Source organism: Equus caballus, chromosome 5, assembly GCF_041296265.1.
Source record: "Equus caballus isolate H_3958 breed thoroughbred chromosome 5, TB-T2T, whole genome shotgun sequence".
NCBI lineage: Eukaryota > Metazoa > Chordata > Mammalia > Perissodactyla > Equidae > Equus > Equus caballus.
In genome coordinates this window covers 48,522,385-48,536,279 of record NC_091688.1, presented here as the reverse complement: position 1 = coordinate 48,536,279, position 13,895 = coordinate 48,522,385, and positions in this window count along the sequence as shown.

Below are 13,895 nucleotides of genomic sequence, written 5' to 3'. Positions count from 1 at the left end.
GCTTTGGGGCCCAACTCGCCCTTTGGAAAGAAGCCTGCACGTTGTGCCTTTCAGCTCTAGGGCCGTGTAGCACACCCAGAGCAGAAGTTCTACTTCAGCCAGATCAGGCCTGCAAAGAAACTGCGTTTCACAGGCATTTGTAAGAGATCTTCCCGGTAGGCTGTTAGAGCACTGTGCAGAGCGAGTTGTTTCGTAGCTTCCCAAAGAACTGGAAGCCAGATGCTTTGGAGCACAACTCTCCCTTTGGAAAAAAGCCTGCACGTTGTGCATTTCAGCTCTAGGTCAATGTAGCACACGCAGAGCAGAAGTTCTACTTCAGCGAGATCAGGCCTGCAAAGAAACTGCGTTTCACAGGCCTTTGTAAGTGATGTTCCCGGTAGGCTGTAAGAGCACTGTGCAGAGCGAGTTGTTTCTTAGCTTCCCAAAGAGCTGGAAGCAAGATGCTTTTTGGCCCAACTCGCCCTTTAGAAAGATGCCTGGACGTTGTGCATTTCAGCTCTAGGGCCGTGTAGCACACCCAGAGCAGAAGTTCTACTTCAGCCAGATCAGGCCTGCAAAGAAACTGCGTTTCACAGGCCTTTGTAAGAGATCTTCCCGGTAGGCTGTTAGAGCACTGTGCAGAGCGAGTTGTTTCGTAGCTTCCCAAAGAACTGGAAGCAAGATGCTTTGGAGCCCAACTCTCCCTTTGGAAAAAAGCCTGCACGTTGTGCATTTCAGCTCTAGGTCAATGTAGCACACGCAGAGCAGAAGATCTACTTCAGCGAGATCAGGCCTGCAAAGAAACTGCGTTCACAGGCCTTTGGAAGAGATGTTCCCGGTAGGCTGTAAGAGCACTGTGAAGAGCGAGTTGTTTCTTAGCTTCCCTAAGAGCTGGAAGCAAGATGCTTTCGGGTTCAACTCGCCCTTAGGAAAGAAGACTGCACGTTGTGCCTTTCAGCTCTAGGGCCATGTAGCACACCCAGAGCAGAAGTTCTACTTCAGCCAGATCAGGCCTGCAAAGAGACTGCGTTTCACAGGCCTTTGTAAGAGATGTTCCCGGTAGGCTGTAAGAGCACTGTGCAGAGGGAGTTGTTTCTTATCTTCCCAAAGAGCTGGAAGCAAGATGCTTTGGGGCCTAACTCGCCCTTTGGAAAGAGGCCTGCACGTTGTGCCTTTCAGCTCTAGGGCAATGTAGCACATCCAGAGCAGAAGTTCTACTTCAGCCAGATCAGGCCTCAAGGAAACTGCTTTTCACATGCCTTTGTAAGTGATGTTCTGGTAGGCTGTCAGAACACTGTGCAGAGCGAGTTGTTTCTTAGCTTCCCAAAGAGCTGGCAGCAAGATGCTTTGGGGTCCACCTCGCCCTTTGGAAAGAATCCTGCACGTTGTGCCTTTCCGCTCTACGGCAATGTAGCACACGCAGAGCAGAAGTTCTACTTCAGCCATATCAGGCCTGTAAGGAAACTGCTTTTCACATGCCTTTGTAAGAGATGTTCCGGTAGGCTGTAAGAGCACTGTGCAGAGCGAGTTGTTTCTTAGCTTCCCAAAGAGCTGGAAGCAAGATGCATTGGGGCCCAAGTCGCCCTTGGAAAGAAGCCTGCACGTTGTGCCTTTCTGCCTTAGGGCAATGTAGCACAAGCAGGGCAGAATTTCTACTTCAGCCAGATCAGGCCTGCAAGGAAACTTCTTTTCACAGGCCTTTGTAACTGATGTTCCGGTAGGCTGTAAGAGCACTGTGCAGAGCGAGTTGTTTCTTAGCTTCCCAAAGAGCTGGGAGCAAGATGATTTGGGGCCCATCTCGCCTTTTGGAAAGAAGCCTGCACGTTGTCCCTTTCAGCTCTAATGCAATGTAGTACACCCAGAGCAGAAGTTCTACTTCAGCCAGATCACGCCAGCAAAGAAACTGCGTTTCACAGGCCTTTGTAAGAGATGTTCCCAGTAGGCTGTAAGAGCACTGTGCAGAGCGAGTTGTTTCTTAGCTTCCCAAAGAGCTGGAAGCAAGATGCTTTTGGGCCTAACTCGCCATTTGGAAAGAAGCCTGCACGTTGTGCCTTTCCGCTCTAGGGCAATGTAGCACACCCAGAGCAGAAGTTCTACTTCAGCCAGATCAGCCTGCAAAGAAACTCCGTTTCACAGGCCTTTGTAAGTGATGTTCCCGGTAGGCTGTAAGAGCACTGTGCAGAGCGAGTTGTTTCTTAGCTTCCCAAAGAGCTGGAAGCAAGATGCTTTGGGGCCCAACTCGCCCTTTGGAATGAAGCCTGCACGTTGTGCCTTTCAGCTCTAGGGCAATGTAGCACACCCAGAGCAGAATTTCTACTTCAGCCAGATCAGGCCTGCAAGGAAACTGCTTTTCACAGGCCTTTGTAAGTGATGTTCCCGGTAGGCTGTAAGAGCACTGTGCAGAGCGAGTTGTTTCTTAGCTTCCCAAAGAGCTGTTAGCAAGATGCTTTGGGGCCCAACTCGCCCTTTGGAAAGAAGCCTGCACGTTGTGCCTTTCAGCTCTAGGGCAATGTAGCACACCCAGAGCAGAAGTTCTACTTCAGCCATATCAGGCCAGCAAAGAAACTGGTTTCACAGGCCTTTATAAGAGATGTTCCCGGTAGGCTGAAAGAGCACTGTCCAGAGCGAGTTGTTTCTTAGCTTCCCAAAGAGCTGGAAGCAAGCTGCTTTGGGGCCCAACTCGCCCTTTGGAATGAAGCCTGCACGTTGTGCCTTTCAGCTCTAGGGCAATGTAGCACACCCAGATCAGAAGTTCTACTTCAGCCATATCAGGCCTGCAAAGAAACTGCGTTTCACAGGCCTTTGTAAGAGATGTTCCCGGTAGGCTGTAAGAGCACTGTGCAGAGCGAGTTGTTTCTTAGCTTCCCAAAGAGCTGGAAGCAAGATGCTTTGGGGCCCAACTCGCCCTTTGGAAAGAAGCCTGCACGTTGTGCCTTTCAGCTCTAGGGCCGTGTAGCACACCCAGAGCAGAAGTTCTACTTCAGCCAGATCAGGCCTGCAAAGAAACTGCGTTTCACAGGCATTTGTAAGAGATGTTCCCGGTAGGCTGAAAGAGCACTGTCCAGAGCGAGTTGTTTCTTAGCTTCCCAAAGAGCTGGAAGGAAGATGCTTTGGGGCTCAACTCGCCCTTTGGAAAGAAGACTGCACGTTGTGCCTTTCAGCTCTAGGGCCATGTAGCACACCCAGAGCAGAAGTTCTACTCCAGCCATATCAGGCCTGCAAAGAAACTCCGTTTCACAGGCCTTTGTAAGAGATGTTCCCGGTAGGCTGTAAGAGCACTGTGCAGAGCGAGTTGTTTCTTAGCTTCCCAAAGAGCTGGAAGCAAGATGCTTTGGGGCCCAACTCGCCCTTTGGAAAGAAGACTGCACGTTGTGCCTTTCAGCTCTAGGGCCATGTAGCACACCCAGAGCAGAAGTTCTACTTCAGCCAGATCAGGCCTGCAAAGAAACTGCGTTTCACAGGCCTTTGTAAGAGATGTTCCCGGTAGGCTGTAAGAGCACTGTGCAGAGTGAGTTGTTTCTTAGCTTCCCAAAGAGCTGGAAGCAAGATGCTTTGGGGCCCAACTCGCCCTTTGGAAAGAAGCCTGCACGTTGTGCCTTTCAGCTCTAGGGCCGTGTAGCACACCCAGAGCAGAAGTTCTACTTCAGCCAGATCAGGCCTGCAAAGAAACTGCGTTTCACAGGCCTTTGTAAGAGATGCTCCCGGAAGGCTGTAGGAGCACTGTGCAAAGCGAGTTGTTTCTTAGCTTCCCAAAGAGCTGGAAGGAAGATGCTGTGGGGCCCAACTCGCCCTTTGGAAAGAAGCCTGCACGTTGTGCCTTTCAGCTCTAGGGCCGTGTAGCATACCCAGAGGAGAAGTTCTACTTCAGCCAGATCAGGCCTGCAAAGAAACTGCATTTCACAGGCCTTTGTAAGAGATGTTCCCGGTAGTCTGTAAGAGCACTGTGCAGAGCGAGTTGTTTCTTAGCTTCCCAAAGAGCTGGAAGCAACATGCTTTGGGGCCCTACTCGCCATTTGGAAAGAGGCCTGCACGTTGTGCCTTTCAGCTCTAGGGCAATGTAGCACATGCAGAGCAGAAGTTCTACTTCAGCCAGATCAGGCCTCAAGGAAACTGCTTTTCACATGCCTTTGTAAGTGATGTTCCTGTAGGCTGTAAGAACACTGTGAAGAGCGAGTTGTTTCTTAGCTTCCCAAAGAGATGGAAGCAAGATGCTTTGGGGCCCAACTCGCCCTTTGGAAAGAAGCCTGCACGTTGTGCCTTTCCGCTCTAGGGCAATGTAGCACACCAGAGCAGAAGTTCTACTTCAGCCTCATCAGGCCTGCAAGGAAACGGCTTTTCACATTCCTTTGTAAGAGATGTTCCCGGTAGGCTGTAAGAGCACTGTGCAGAGCGAGTTGTTTCTTAGCTTCCCAAAGAGCTGGAAGCAAGATGCTTTGGGGCCCAACTCGCCCTTGGAAAGAAGCCTGCACGTTGTGCCTTTCTGCCTTAGGGCAATGTAGCACACGCAGAGCAGTAGTTCTACTTCAGCCAGATCAGGCCTGCAAGGAAACTTCTTTTCACAAGCCTTTGTAAGTGATGTTCCGGTAGGCTGTAAGAGCACTGTGCAGAGCGAGTTGTTTCTTAGCTTCCCTAAGAGCTGCAAGTAAGATGCTTTGGGGCCCAACTCGCCCTTTGGAAAGAAGCCTGCACGTTGTGCCTTTCAGCTCTAGGGCAATGTAGCACACGCAGAGCAGAATTTCTACTTCAGCCAGATCAGGCCTGCAAGGAAACTGCTTTTCACAGGCCTTTGTAAGTGATGTTCTGGTAGGCTGTAAGAGCACTGTGCAGAGCGAGTTGTTTCTTAGCTTCCCAAAGAGCTGGTAGCAAGATGCTTTGGGGCCCAACTCGCCCTTTGGAAAGAACCCTGCACGTTGTGCCTTCATCTCTAGGGCAGTGTATCACACCGAGAGCAGAAGTTCTACTTCAACCAGATCAGGCCTGCAAAGAAACTGCGTTTCACAGGCCTTTGTAAGAGATCTTCCCGGTAGGCTGTTAGAGCACTGTGCAGAGCGAGTTGTTTCTTAGCTTCCCAAAGAGCTGGAAGCAAGATGATTTGGGGCCCAACACGACCTTTGGAAAGAAGCCTGCACGTTGTGCCTTTCAGCTCTAGGGCCGTGTAGCACACCCAGAGCAGAAGTTCTACTTCAGCCAGATCAGGCCTGCAAAGAAACTGCGTTTCACAGGCATTTGTAAGAGATCTTCCCGGTAGGCTGTTAGAGCACTGTGCAGAGCGTGTTGTTTCGTAGCTTCCCAAAGAACTGGAAGCAAGATGCTTTGGAGCCCAACTCTCCCTTTGGAAAAAAGCCTGCACGTTGTGCATTTCAGCTCTAGGTCAATGTAGCACACGCAGAGCAGAAGATCTAATTCAGCGAGATCAGGCCTGCATAGAAACTGCGTTCACAGGCCTTTGTAAGAGATGTTCCCGGTAGGCTGTAAGAGCACTGTGCAGAGCGAGTTGTTTCTTAGCTTCCCAAAGAGCTGGAAGCAAGATGCATTGGGGCCCAACTCGCCCTTTGGAAAGATGCCTGGACGTTGTGCATTTCAGCTCTAGGGCCGTGTAGCACACCCAGAGCAGAAGTTCTACTTCAGCCAGATCAGGCCTGCAAAGAAACTGCGTTTCACAGGCCTTTGTAAGAGATGTTCCCGGTAGGCTGTAAGAGCACTGTGAAGAGCGAGTTGTTTCTTAGCTTCCCTAAGAGCGGAAGCAAGATGCTTTCGGGTTCAACTCGCCCTTAGGAAAGAAGACTGCACGTTGTGCCTTTCAGCTCTAGGGCCATGTAGCACACCCAGAGCAGAAGTTCTACTTCAGCCAGATCAGGCCTGCAAAGAGACTGCGTTTCACAGGCCTTTGTAAGAGATGTTCCCGGTAGGCTGTAAGAGCACTGTGCAGAGGGAGTTGTTTCTTATCTTCCCAAAGAGCTGGAAGCAAGATGCTTTGGGGCCTAACTCGCCCTTTGGAAAGAGGCCTGCACGTTGTGCCTTTCAGCTCTAGGGCAATGTAGCACATCCAGAGCAGAAGTTCTACTTCAGCCAGATCAGGCCTCAAGGAAACTGCTTTTCACATGCCTTTGTAAGTGATGTTCTGGTAGGCTGTAAGAACACTGTGCAGAGCGAGTTGTTTCTTAGCTTCCCAAAGAGCTGGAAGCAAGATGCTTTGTGGTCCAACTCACCCTTTGGAAAGAATCCTGCACGTTGTGCCTTTCCGCTCTGCGGCAATGTAGCACACGCAGAGCAGAAGTTCTACTTCAGCCATATCAGGCCTGTAAGGAAACTGCTTTTCACATGCCTTTGTAAGAGATGTTCCGGTAGGCTGTAAGAGCACTGTGCAGAGCGAGTTGTTTCTTAGCTTCCCAAAGAGCTGGAAGCAAGATGCTTTGGGGCCCAAGTCGCCCTTGGAAAGAAGCCTGCACGTTGTGCCTTTCTGCCTTAGGGCAATGTAGCACAAGCAGGGCAGAATTTCTACTTCAGCCAGATCAGGCCTGCAAGGAAACTTCTTTTCACAGGCCTTTGTAACTGATGTTCCGGTAGGCTGTAAGAGCACTGTGCAGAGCGAGTTGTTTCTTAGCTTCCCAAAGAGCTGGAAGCAAGATGATTTGGGGCCCATCTCGCCTTTTGGAAAGAAGCCTGCACGTTGTGCCTTTCAGCTCTAGGGCAATGTAGTACACCCAGAGCAGAAGTTCTACTTCAGCCAGATCACGCCAGCAAAGAAACTGCGTTTCACAGGCCTTTGTAAGAGATGTTCCCAGTAGGCTGTAAGAGCACTGTGCAGAGCGAGTTGTTTCTTAGCTTCCCAAAGAGCTGGAAGCAAGATGCTTTTGGGCCTAACTCGCCCTTTGGAAAGAAGCCTGCACGTTGTGCCTTTCCTCTCTAGGGCAATGTAGCACACCCAGAGCAGAAGTTGTACTTCAGCCAGATCAGCCTGCAAAGAAACTCCGTTTCACAGGCCTTTGTAAGTGATGTTCCCGGTAGGCTGTAAGAGCACTGTGCAGAGCGAGTTGTTTCTTAGCTTCCCAAAGAGCTGGAAGCAAGATGCTTTGGGGCCCAACTCGCCCTTTGGAATGAAGCCTGCACGTTGTGCCTTTCAGCTCTAGGGCAATGTAGCACACCCAGAGCAGAATTTCTACTTCAGCCAGATCAGGCCTGCAAGGAAACTGCTTTTCACAGGCCTTTGTAAGTGATGTTCCCGGTAGGCTGTAAGAGCACTGTGCAGAGCGAGTTGTTTCTTAGCTTCCCAAAGAGCTGTTAGCAAGATGCTTTGGGGCCCAACTCGCCCTTTGGAAAGAAGCCTGCACGTTGTGCCTTTCAGCTCTAGGGCAATGTAGCACACCCAGAGCAGAAGTTCTACTTCAGCCATATCAGGCCAGCAAAGAAACTGGTTTCACAGGCCTTTATAAGAGATGCTCCCGGTAGGCTGAAAGAGCACTGTCCAGAGCGAGTTGTTTCTTAGCTTCCCAAAGAGCTGGAAGCAAGCTTCTTTGGGGCCCAACTCGCCCTTTGGAATGAAGCCTGCACGTTGTGCCTTTCAGCTCTAGGGCAATGTAGCACACCCAGAGCAGAAGTTCTACTTCAGCCATATCAGGCCTGCAAAGAAACTCCGTTTCACAGGCCTTTGTAAGAGATGTTCCCGGTAGGCTGTAAGAGCACTGTGCAGAGCGAGTTGTTTCTTAGCTTCCCAAAGAGCTGGAAGCAAGATGCTTTGGGGCCCAACTCGCCCTTTGGAAAGAAGCCTGCACGTTGTGCCTTTCAGCTCTAGGGCCGTGTAGCACACCCAGAGCAGAAGTTCTACTTCAGCCAGATCAGGCCTGCAAAGAAACTGCGTTTCACAGGCATTTGTAAGAGATGTTCCCGGTAGGCTGTAAGAGCACTGTGAAGAGCGAGTTGTTTCTTAGCTTCCCAAAGAGCTGGAAGGAAGATGCTTTGGGGCTCAACTCACCCTTTGGAAAGAAGACTGCACGTTGTGCCTTTCAGCTCTAGGGCCATGTAGCACACCCAAATCAGAAGTTCTACTTCAGCCAGATCAGGCCTGCAAGGAAACTGCTTTTCACAGGCCTTTGTAAGTGATGTTCTGGTAGGCTGTAAGAGCACTGTGCAGAGCGAGTTGTTTCTTAGCTTCCCAAAGAGCTGGTAGCAAGATGCTTTGGGGCCCAACTCGCCCTTTGGAAAGAACCCTGCACGTTGTGCCTTCATCTCTAGGGCAGTGTAGCACACCCAGAGCAGAAGTTCTACTTCAGCCAGATCAGGCCTGCAAACAAACTGGTTTCACAGGCCGTTGTAAGAGATGTTCCCGGTAGGCTGTAAGAGCACTGTGCAGAGCGAGTTGTTTCTTAGCTTCCCAAAGAGCTGGTAGCAAGATGCTTTGGGGCCCAACTCGCCCTTTGGAAAGAAGCCTGCACGTTGTGCCTTTCAGCTCTAGGGCAATGTAGCACACCCAGAGCAGAATTTCTACTTCAGCCAGATCAGGCCTGCAAGGAAACTGCTTTTCACAGGCCTTTGTAAGTGATGTTCTGGTAGGCTGTAAGAGCACTGTGCAGAGCGAGTTGTTTCTTAGATTCCCAAAGAGCTGGTAGCAAGATGCTTTGGGGCCCAACTCGCCCTTTGGAAAGAACCCTGCACGTTGTGCCTTCATCTCTAGGGCAGTGTATCACACCGAGAGCAGAAGTTCTACTTCAACCAGATCAGGCCTGCAAAGAAACTGCGTTTCACAGGCCTTTGTAAGAGATGTTCCCGGAAGGCTGTAAGAGCACTGTGCAGAGCGAGTTGTTTCTTAGCTTCCCAAAGAGCTGGAAGCAAGATGCTTTGGGGCCCAACTCGCCCTTTGGGAAAGAAGCCTGCACGCTGTGCCTTTCCGCTCTAGGTCAATGTGGCACAAGCAGAGCAGAAGTTCTACTTCAGCCAGATCAGGCCTGCAAAGAAACTGCGTTTCACAGGCCTTTGTAAGAGATGTTCCCGGTAGGCTGTAAGAGCACTGTGCAGATCGAGTTGTCTCTTAGCTTCCCAAAGAGCAGGAAGCAAGATGCTTTTTGGCCCAACGCGCCCTTTAGAAAGATGCCTGGACGTTGTGCATTTCAGCTCTAGGGCCAGGTTGCACACCCAGAGCAGAAGTTCTACTTCAGCCAGATCAGGCCTGCAAAGAAACTGCGTTTCACAGGCCTTTGTAAGAGATGTTCCCGGTAGGCTGTAAGAGCACTGTGCAGAGCGAGTTGTGTCTTAGCTTCCCAAAGAGCTGGAAGCAAGTTGATTTGGGGCCCAACTCGCCGTTTGGAAAGAAGCCTGCACGTTGTGCCTTTCAGCTCTAGGGCAATGTAGCACACCCAGAGCAGAAGTTCTACTTCAGCCAGATCAGGCCTGCAAAGAAACTGCGTTTCTCAGGCCTTTGTAAGAGATGTTCCCGGTAGGCTGTAAGAGCACTGTGCAGAGCGAGTTGTTTCTTAGCTTCCGGAAGAGCTGGAAGCAAGATGCTTTTGGGCCTAACTCGCCCTTTGGTAAGAAGCCTGCACGTTGTGCCTTTCCGCTCTAGGGCAATGTAGCACACCCAGAGCAGAAGTTCTACTTCAGCCAGATCAGCCTGCAAAGAAACTCCGTTTCACAGGCCTTTGTAAGTGATGTTCCCGGTAGGCTGTAAGAGCACTGTGCAGAGCGAGTTGTTTCTTAGCTTCCCTAAGAGCTGGAAGCAAGATGCTTTGGGGCCCAACTCGCCCTTTGGAAAGAAGCCTGCACGTTGTGCCTTTCAGCTCTAGGGCAATGTAGCACACCCAGAGCAGAAGTTCTACTTCAGCCAGATCAGGCCTGCAAGGAAACTGCTTTTCACAGGCCTTTGTAAGTGATGTTCTGGTAGGCTGTAAGAGCACTCTGCAGAGCGAGTTGTTTCTTAGCTTCCCAAAGAGCTGTTAGCAAGATGCTTTGGGGCCCAACTCGCCCTTTGGAAAGAACCCTGCACGTTGTGCCTTCATCTCTAGGGCAGTGTAGCACACCCAGAGCAGAAGTTCTACTTCAGCCAGATCAGGCCTGCAAAGAAACTGCGTTTTACAGGCCTTTGTAAGAGATGTTCCCGGTAGGCTGTAAGAGCACTGTGCAGAGCGAGTTGTTTCTTAGCTTCCCAAAGAGCTGGAAGCAAGATGCTTTGGGGCCCAACTCGCCCTTTGGAAAGAAGCCTGCACGTTGTGCCTTTCAGCTCTAGGGCCGTGTAGCACACCCAGAGCAGAGGTTCTACTTCAGCCAGATCAGGCCTGCAAAGAAACTGCGTTTCACAGGCATTTGTAAGAGATGTTCCCGGTAGGCTTTTAGAGAACTGTGCAGAGCGAGTTGTTTCGTAGCTTCCCAAAGAACTGGAAGCAAGATGCTTTGGGGCCCAACTCGCCCTTTGGAAAGAAGCCTGCACGTTGTGCCTTTCAGCTCTAGGTCAATGTAGCACACGCAGAGCAGAAGTTCTACTTCAGCCAGATCAGGCCTGCAAAGAAACTGCGTTTCACAGGCCTTTGTAAGAGATGTTCCCGGTAGGCTGTAAGAGCACTGTGCAGAGCGAGTTGTTTCTTAGCTTCCCAAAGAGCTGGAAGCAAGATGCTTTTTGGCCCAACTCGCCCTTTGGAAAGAAGCCTGCACGTTGTGCATTTCAGCTCTAGGGCCGTGTAGCACACCCAGAGCAGAAGTTCTACTTCAGCCAGATCAGGCCTGCAAAGAAACTGCGTTTCACAGGCCTTTGTAAGAGATGTTCCCGGTAGGCTGTAAGAGCACTGTGCAGAGCGAGTTGTTTCTTAGCTTCCCAAAGAGCTGGAAGCAAGATGCTTTTTGGCCCAACTCGCCCTTTGGAAAGAAGCCTGCACGTTGTGCATTTCAGCTCTAGGGCCGTGTAGCACACCCAGAGCAGAAGTTCTACTTCAGCCAGATCAGGCCTGCAAAGAAACTGCGTTTCACAGGCCTTTGTAAGAGATGTTCCCGGTAGGCTGTAAGAGCACTGTGCAGAGCGAGTTGTTTCTTAGCTTCCCAAAGAGCTGGAAGCAAGATGCTTTGCGGCCCAACTCGCCCTTTGGAAAGAAGCCTGCAAGTTGTGCCTTTCAGCTCTAGGGCAATGTAGCACACCCAGATCAGAAGTTCTACTTCAGCCAGATCAGGCCTGCAAAGAAACTCCGTTTCACAGGCCTTTGTAAGAGATGTTCCCGGTATGCTGTAAGAGCACTGTGCAGAGCGAGTTGTTTCTTAGCTTCCCAAAGAGCTGGAAGCAAGATGCTTTGGGGCCCAACTCGCCCTTTGGAAAATAGCCTGCACGTTGTGCCTTTCAGCTCTAGGCCAATGTAGCACACGCAGAGCAGAAGTTCTACTTCAGCCAGATCAGGCCTTCAAAGAAACTGCGTTTCACAGGCCTTTGTAAGAGATGTTCCCGGTAGGCTGTAAGAGCACTGTGCAGAGCGAGTTGTTTCTTAGCTTCCCAAAGAGCTGGAAGAAAGATGCTTTGGGGCCCAACTCGACCTTTGGAAAGGAGCCTGCACGTTGTGCCTTTCAGCTCTAGGACAATGTAGCACACCCAGAGGAGAAGTTCTACTTCAGCCAGATCAGGCCTGCATAGAAACTGCGTTTCACAGGCCTTTGTAAGAGATGTTCCCGGTAGGCTTTAAGAGCACTGTGCAGAGCGAGTTGTTTCTTAGCTTCCCAAAGAGCTGGAAGCAAGATGCTTTGGGGCCCAACTCGCCCTTTGGAAAGAAGCCTGCACGTTGTGCCTTTCAGCTTTAGGGCAATGTAGCACACCCAGAGCAGAAGTTCTACTTCAGCCAGATCAGGCCTGCAAAGAAACTGCGTTTCACAGGCCTTTGTAAGAGATGTTCCCGGTAGGCTGTAAGAGCACTGTGCAGAGCGAGTTGTTTCTTAGCTTCCCAAAGAGCTGGAAGCAAGATGCTTTGGGGCCCAACTCGCCCTTTAGAATGAAGCCTGCACGTTGTGCCTTTCAGCTCTAGGGCAATGTAGCACACGCAGAGCAGAAGTTCTACTTCAGCCAGATCAGGCCTGCAAAGAGACTGCGTTTCACAGGCCTTTGTAAGAGATGTTCCCGGTAGGCTGTAAGAGCACTGTGCAGAGCGAGTTGTTTCTTAGCTTCCGGAAGAGCTGGAAGCAAGATGCTTTGGGGCCCAACTCGCCCTTTGGAAAGAAGCCTGCACGTTGTGCCTTTCAGCTCTAGGGCAATGAAGCAACCCAGATCAGAAGTTCTACTTCAGCCAGATCAGGCCTGCAAGGAAACTGCTTTTCACGTGCCTTTGTAAGTGATGTTCCGGGAGGCTGTAAGAGCACTGTGCAGAGCGAGTTGTTTCTTAGCTTCCCAAAGAGCTGGAAGGAAGATGCTTTTTGGCCCAACTCGCTCTTTGGAAAGATGCCTGGACGTTGTGCATTTCAGTTCTAGGGCCGGGTAGCACACCCATAGCAGAAGTTCTACTTCAGCCAGATCAGGCCTCAAGGAAACTGCTTTTCACATGCCTTTGTAAGTGATGCTCTGGTAGGCTGTAAGAACACTGTGCAGAGCGAGTTGTTTCTTAGCTTCCCAAAGAGCTGGAAGCAAGATGCTTTGGGGCCCAACTCGCCCTTTGGAAAGAAGCCTGCACGTTGTGCCTTTCCGCTCTAGGGCAATGTAGCACACACACAGCCGAAGTTCTACTTCAGCCAGATCAGGCCTGCAAGGAAACTGCTTTTCACATGCCTTTGTAAGTGATGTTCCGGTAGGCTGTAAGAGCACTGTGCAGAGCGAGTTGTTTCTTAGCTTCCCAAAGAGCTGGAAGCAAGATGCATTGGGGCCCAACTCACCCTTTGGAAAGAAGCCTGCACGTTGTGCCTTTCCGCTCTAGGGCAATGTAGCACACGCAGAGCAGAAGTTCTACTTCAGCCAGATCAGGCCTGCAAACAAACTGCGTTTCACAGGCCTTTGTAAGAGATGTTCCCGGTAGGTTGTAAGAGCACTGTGCAGAGTGAGTTGTTTCTTAGCTACCCAAAGAGCTGGAAGCAAGATGCTTTGGGGCCCAACTCGACCTTTGGAAAGAAGCCTGCACGTTGTGCCTTTCAGGTCTAGGGCAATGTAGCACACCCAGAGCAGAAGTTGTACTTCAGCCAGATAAGGCCTGCAAGGAAACTGCTTTTCACAGGCCTTTGTAAGTGATGTTCTGGTATGCTGTAAGAGCACTGTGCAGAGCGAGTTGTTTCTTAGCTTCCCAAAGAGCTGGTTGCAAGATGCTTTGGGGCCCAACTCGCCCTTTGGAAAGAAGCCTGCACGTTGTGCCTTCATCTCTAGGGCAGTGTAGCACACCCAGAGCAGAAGTTATACTTCAGCCTGATCAGGCCTGCAAAGAAACTGCGTTTCACAGGCCTTTGTAAGAGATGTTCCCGGTAGGCTGTAAGAGCACTGTGCAGAGCGCGTTGTTTCTTAGCTTCCCAAAGAGCTGGAAGCAAGATGCTTTGGGGCCCAACTCGCCCTTTGGAAAGAAGCCTGCACGTTGTGCCTTCAGCTCTAGGGGAATGTAGCACACCCAGAGCAGAATTTCTACTTCAGCCAGATCAGGCCTGCAAGGAAACTGCTTTTCACAGGACTTTGTAAGTGATGTTCTGGTAGGCTGTAAGAGCACTGTGCAGAGCGAGTTGTTTCTTAGCTTCCCAAAGAGCTGTTAGCAAAATGCTTTGGGGCCCAACTCGCCCTTTGGAAAGAACCCTGCACGTTGTGCCTTCATCTCTAGGGCAGTGTAGCACACCCAGAGCAGAAGTTCTACTTCAGCCAGATCAGGCCTGCAAAGAAACTGCGTTTCACAGGCCTTTGTAAGAGATGTTCCCGGTAGGCTGTAAGAGCACTGTGCAGAGCGAGTTGTTTCTTAGCTTCCCAAAGAGCTGGAAGCAAGATGCTTTTTGGCCGA